This window comes from Bactrocera tryoni, chromosome 1 (assembly GCF_016617805.1).
Source record: "Bactrocera tryoni isolate S06 chromosome 1, CSIRO_BtryS06_freeze2, whole genome shotgun sequence".
Taxonomy (NCBI): domain Eukaryota; kingdom Metazoa; phylum Arthropoda; class Insecta; order Diptera; family Tephritidae; genus Bactrocera; species Bactrocera tryoni.
Genome location: NC_052499.1, coordinates 54,667,909 through 54,675,239, shown reverse-complemented (window position 1 = coordinate 54,675,239; position 7,331 = coordinate 54,667,909).

Genomic DNA, 7,331 nt, shown 5'->3' with positions numbered 1-7,331 from the left:
TGATAATAAATTTATAAAATGTGAATTTAAGTTTTCTAGTTTTCTTTCATACAAAATGATATGCATTTCTTGGAATATCACTAAGAAGTATAACTTCATCCGCGCGTAGGCACTCCACGCACCTTTTTTCAGATTTTGCAGACTTTACCATGGTTCAAGTCGTACCATATTTGTATTGTTTATCAGTATTCTTAAAAGTAATGTAGCTGGCCCCTTCTAAGTAGAGTGTCTGTTAGATCGGTGAGTTGTATAGGCTTTTGAAGAATTTCTAAATGTTTTATGTATCAATATCCAGTAGAAAATTTGGATTGCATATACAGCCGTTGACAGCTAATTAGAAACGCGATCATCTCTTCATTCGACGAAAATTTTTTCCCAGGGAGCATTCCTTTGAGATCTGAGAACAAGAAGAAGTCTCTGGGTGCCAGATCTGGAGAATACGGTAGATGCGGAAAAAATTCGAAGTCCAATCCATAGATTTTGGCTATTATTTTCACTGACTTATGACACGATGCATTGTCTTGATGAAACAGAACTTTCTTTTTCTACAAATACGGCCGTTGTTCGCCGATTCCTTCGTTCAAACGCTTCAGTAAAGGTATGCAATAGTCACTGTTGAAGCTCTTTCTTTTTTCAAGGTGGTCCATAAAAAGTATTACATACGCATCTTAAGGAAAAATACACCATAACCTTGCTAGCTGACTCGTGAATTTTTCCACGCTTTGGAGCGGATTCATCGTGTGTAGTCCGCTCGGATGAATGTCGATTGTACTTCGGAGTGAAATTCGTTTTTATCAATTTTTGTTTTTACCATAACAAATGTGCTTCACTCGATATGATAGAATTCTCAAACTAATTAACCGACAGCTGTCAAGTTAATACACGCGTCTTTTGAAGGTTGGGGTTAACTAAAAGTCACAATGATTTAATTCCACCAATGTGTAAGGACGAGGACTTTTTAATTGACTAGTTAATTAGTAACACTATGAACTTCTAAGGAAAAAATCGAATAAATTGCTGGATACAAACCTGTTGCAATTGCACCGCCTTACTTCTGAAATCAGTGAATTGATGTCAACACAACCGTGATACCACCACATACTAGTTATATACAATCTGTCACTCATCCTGAAGCAATTAATTGCACTCAATACAAATTTAATGCAGCGCTTTCCCTCAACCGCTACCCTCCACTTTCCAAATGCAATTATAACTCCATTTTTTCTCGGACAACTCTTGTTTTTTCTTTTTTCCTCGCTTTGTTCGGCGCTTTGAATTACACTTAATTCGTTTCTTCATTTACGGCGCGGCACTTTCAGCTAACGCACCGCCAAAGCCCATTAGCCCGCAAAAATCAATTTAACCCCACAATTGGCGCCGAATGCAAGGGGAAAAAGTGCAGAAATAAAATTCAATTATCGCTTTTAAATTAAACTGCCACTTCCGGTTTTGATGACATTATAATCAGTTGATTGCGAGGTGGTGAGCCGTGACAGGCGGCGAGCGGGGCTAAAGTGCTCTTACTGCGGTTGCAACGTTAGCATAATAACCGATTAAGCCGGCAAGCGGACGAGCGGACGAGCGACGGGCGGATGCACGAGTAAGGGGGGCATGCGCGGTTATATTTGCTTTTTGTTATTTGGTTAGTGGTGGTCGCCAGTCATCGGCGCTGCAGTTGCAATTGACACGCTCGGCTAATGGCAGTTGGTTAACGGACGCGGATTGAGTGGTTAACTGAGTTGTAGGTTAGCCGCTCGATTGCTTTGCCGACTTCCACCCACATGCAGACAAACAAACTTTATATTTACATAGTTACACTTTTTGCTGTATACATACATTAGGGTGGTACTAAATAGTTGGGTGATATGTTTTTCAGGATCACCCTTGAAATCGTTAATTTAAAACAATAATTTTAGTCACAGTTGTAGCGGGTCAAAGTGAGTCGAATACCGCGTCAAGTTAGGAGCACCCAAGTCATCTCGAAGTTAGCTTAAAATCAATAAGTGTTGTCTTCGTTTACAGTGCAGTTCATTAGTAAGTAAGTAAGCTGTATTTTAAAAATTTCATAAGAACCACAACTGTCTCCAACCAGTATTTAAAGTTATAGTTGGATCTTATCTGGGTTTTCGCTTTCGCCAGCGTTTGCTGGTTCCTTAACTGCAAAGATTTTAGCTCGGCATTGTCGAATTAAAGTCTTAGGCTAATACATCCAACCAGTGTGGTAAGGTTAAGAATATGTTCAGAAGCCAATTACGAAATTTGTAGGAAGAAACGAAAATGGAATTATCTCAACACCTTTTATATTGCCCTTCTTCGTTTGGAGTGAGACGATGTAAAATTGTCTTAACAACATTTAGTCTATCCCCCTTAACGAGTTTAGGCCAAACTCAGATTGAATCTCCCACAGTAAGCCCATCAGGTGTGCTATGTGAAATTGAAATCGATAGCATAAATAGGTTTGTGATGAGTTCAAAGAGTTCTTAGAGACATGAGATTCAACTGCCTTTATAAACGATTCGGTAATCTGCTTTAGAACCAAACTCAACCCAATTCAGCGATATTTAGTAGTGATTTCATTGAGCGAGGGGTGCAGGCTGGAAACTTTTTATTGACTCTTGAGGTTCACCCTAATATATGTATTTATATACAACACAAATTATATGCAGTGTGCATCGTTTAACATCACAATTGATTTCTACTGTGTGCTGTACTCGCAGGAGTACGGGAAAGGATGCGAACGAAAACTAATCAACTTGTCATTGTTTTGCATAGAAGAGGCTTGGCGCGCACAAAAACAACGCCGCCTGCAGTTTTCTATCCAATATTGGGCTTCTTTGCAATTTGCGCTCCAATTTCTATTATTATTCTTGATTTTTCTAGCTTCAGCACCAGCGCCTTCTTTGGCAAGGCACAATTTATATATAGTTATTTTAGCAACTGCCACGGTGGCGAGTTGTGTTCGCTGATGTAAGGTCCATTGTCACACGTCAACGCTTGAAAGCGCGTGTCAAGCTCAGAGCTTTTAGCCATAACGCAGCTGTCAATATTCTGTGGCGGTTTCGCAATATTAATTGGTGCAAAGAAATTATTTAATGCAAAAGCTGTCAGTTAAATTTATCGCGAAAGCGGCGGTCGGTTGCAATGGTCAGGCTTTGTGCTTAAGGAAATGAAAGAAAAATCGGAAAATGGTCATGCGACCGCGGTCGTTGCACATGTTGAGAAGGGGAACTTGCATTCAGTTAAGTTTAAGTAAAGATTTCCGAAGAATAGATGAAGGCGATAGCTCTAAAGAGTAAATAAATGGTATTAATAAATTTAGAAATAACATTTTTGGCGAGATGATTTGACCAAAAATCACATTTTAACCATTAACCACTCCCTGTATTCACCTCATATGGCACCGTGAGATTTCTTCCTTTTCGGAAAAATGCATTTGCCCATGAAAGAAAAGCGTTAAGCAGGCGTAGAGGCCATTCAAAAGGCTTGCACCGGCATACTGGCGACCATACCGGCCAACGAGCTAAAACAGTCGTCCGACATGCTTTTGGACTGTGCAAAAAGCTGTATTGAAACAGAAGGAGACTATTTTGAATAAAATAAATTGATTTTGCCGAAAAATACATTTGTTCTGTTTCTGTTTAAGTCCTGTTTACTTTGGAAAACATCTTGTAATTTAGAGAGAACATGTCTAACGCCATTCGCTATCACGCTATGGAAGCTTTTATTTTTTTTTTTTAAACCTTTTTATTTTTTTCTACGAAAAACTGTCGTTAAAAGGGCAAAAATCGATACTTTTTGTTCAAGCCGCGCCACTTTTACAAATTTCAAAAAAACAAAAAAAGCTTCCACTTTCCTACAGATTAATTATCTTTTTGACATTTTTGTTTTAGACCACAATTGCGGCCGATAATTTATTTAACCATTATCCATATAAATAATAAACATAAAAAAATCATTTTGTATTCGTCGTGAGTGTATTTATTTAAAAAAATCGGACTGATTAGTTAGCTTCAACATAAAAAGAAATCGCGAAAATCAGTGATTTTCCGGACGGTCACACTCAGACGATCTCTTAAGTACTAAGCCTATAGTACAAAGATTATCTAAACAATTCATATTCGTTGTTTTCCGTTCTGGCGCTTTGTATTTGAAGCCTTATGGTCTGACGCACTACATTTTGCCAATCCACACTTCGTATTAAACAAATTAAATACTAAGGTATGTATATGCGCCTTAAAGTAATGACACTAATAAATAGATCAAACCATTCGAGAGCCATGGTCTTTGATGTATAATTTATCGTTGTGGGGTAAAGTGATGGACAAATTCAACCGCATTTGGTTGCGGCTTCCAAAACGTATTTAAGCAACTTTATTCACAGTACACATTAAGGTAAATTTGGATTGCCAAAAGATTGGGTTGTGCTCTGCCCAATCTACAAAAAGGGTGATCCAACTTAGCATGAGATAAACCTCCCAAACATCGCATATGAGGTCCTATCGATCGTGATGTGTGAAAGATTGAAGCTTATGGTAAACAAACTGATTGGACCTTATCAGTGTGGCTTTAGACAACCAATGCGCCATGCGCCAAAGATTGTAAAATACCCGTGAAAAGAGAATCGACACGCACCACCTCTTCGTCGATTTCAAAGCTGCTTTCGACAGCACGAAAAGAAGCTGCCATTATGCCGCGATGTCTGAATTTGGTATCCCCGAAAAAATAATACTACGTATTGTGTAAACTGACGTTGAGCAACACCAAAAGCTCCGTCAGGATCGGGAAGGACCTCTCCGAGGCGTTCGACACCAAACGAGGTTTCAGACAAGGTGACTCTGTTTCGTGTGACTTCTTCAACCTTCTTTTGGAGAAAATAATTCAAGCTACAGAACTAAACCTAGAAGGTACAATCTTCTACAAGAGTGTACGGTAGCTGGCGTATGCTGATGATATTGATACCATTGGCCTTAACAAGCGCGTCGTTAGTTCTGCTTTTTCCAGAATGGATAAGGAAGCGAAAAATATGGGTCTGGTTGAGAACGAGAACAAGAAGACAATTCTCAACTTCCTTATCGTCGAAATTCAACGCAGAATAACTCTTGCCAACAGGTGATACTTCGGACTGAGTAGGCAATTGAGAAGTAAAATATTCTCTCGTCGAACAAAGACTAAATTCTACAAGTAACTCATAATCCCGTCGTGCTATATGGCGCAGAGGCATAGACAATGAAAGGTTCTGCGGAAGATTTATGGTTCTTTGCGCATTGGCCACGGCGAATATCTCATTTGATGGAACGATGAGTTTTACGAGTTCTACGACTCCATTAACATAGTTCAAGGTGAATTAAGGAACAATGGATACGCTGTCTAGGTCTTATCGTCCGAATGGATGAAAACAATCCAGCTCTGGGAGTATTCGGCAAAGTACCCACAGGGGGAAGCACAGGAAGAGGAAGACCTCCACTCCACTGGAAAGATCAGGTGGAGAAAGACCTGGCCACACTTGGAATACGTGCTTTGCATTTCTTAGCCTTTAAGATTCCTCCAATGAGCTTTAGAAATGAATACTCGAGATTTAAAATTTTTTTGGTCTAGTTATCTTTTACTTTTACCATTTCCGATGAGAAAAAAAATAAGGTAAAAGTCGACACTGAGCATTTTGAAGTGGATGACGCCTGGTCTCATAGATTTGACCAAGACTGACAAACAAAAACTATCTTCACGTTTTTAATACAAATCTTTATTATTGCTTTGAAAGTGACTCCTTTTGAGCCAAATTAAGTATGCCAACAAATGACTTTTAATGGCTTCATTGGACTCATGGAGCGATCTCTGATGCGCTTTCTTTACTTTTGGAAACAGAAAAAAGTTACATGAAGCCAAGTAGCGAAACATGCAAACATTTCTTGCTCCCAAATCTGCATCGCTTCAAGTAGACGCATCAAACCGACGTTATTGACCGAGTAAACTTATGCGACGAATTTATTCAGAGCCACATCAAAGAAAACGATGTGCATCGCTTTGATTTTATACGGATTTGGACGAGGATTTTGCCATGCTATTCTCTGCAACGCCGACCTCATATTCATAAATCAAGATCTCGCCACCAGTACTGATGTGTTTGATAAATGTAGGGTTCTCAAGGTATCGGTTCTATAGGTCTCGTATCTCTTTTGTGACCTCCACTACACATTGGTTATGCAAAAAATTCAGGCCTTTTGTCACCAGTCTGGTATTAAAACGCTTCATACCCTAAACATTAAGCAAATGTGTGGAGTCGACACGTTTTTTATGTTTATTCCATTGTATAAAATAGGCAGACAAACTTTTCGCGTCATAAACCAACCCATGTCAAGTACACACTAATAAATAAGTTTGAAGAATAAACTTCGCACGAGCATAAAGAAAATTGTATCAATCTTCGGGTTGAGTGCACATTTTTAATAAACTAGACTGAGTTCAATTTGATCAGATGGTACAGAGAGTGGTAAAAAGCCTTCAAAGACCGTCGAGAGATCCTCGAAGACCTGTCTCGTTCTGGACGACCTTTTTAACTGATGACAATAGTAAAAAAAGTGAAGGATGTGGCGCTTGGAAATCGTCAGAAAAATGTTAGAGCGATGATAAAATTCGTTCTTGCTCGACAAGATTATCTAAACTTGTTGCTAACTTTTTTTTCAAAAATAGTACCGTAATTAGGTCTCTTTGGACATACTTGATCGTGCGAGTTTCGAGCCCACATCATAAAGAGTATTATAACTGCCGATGTGACATGAGTTTGACATGCGAATAAGTCAACAATCATCGGAATGTAGGGAAAAAATGAGTCCAAAAACCGAAAAAAACATGCCAAAGCCGCTCAAGAAACATTATGCTTTTCGATATTCATGATTTGTTGCATTATGAATTTATTCCGGGGGAAAAACTGTCAAGAAGGAGTTCTAATTATTATTTAGGCATTTGCCTGAGAACATTCGTCGAAAACGGGCGGAATCGTGGATGAATAATTCACGAATTTTACACGATCATAATACACCATCGCATCGTGCCATGATTGTGATCGAATTTAAAGCAAAAAACGCAATGAATACCATCCATCAATCACCGTTTCCACCAGAAATAATCCCGTAGGATTTTTACTTGTTCCCCAAACTGAAATTGTCGCTCCGGGGAACCGATTTCCAGTCGATCAAAGAGATAAAAGAAATCGCTGAAGCCGCCAAAGGCAATCCCAAAAAGTGCTTATGGAACATGTTTCGAGGACTGGAAAAAGCATAAGTGTATTACATCTGGTGGAGATTGATGTGAAGGCGAAAAAATAAATATTGTTA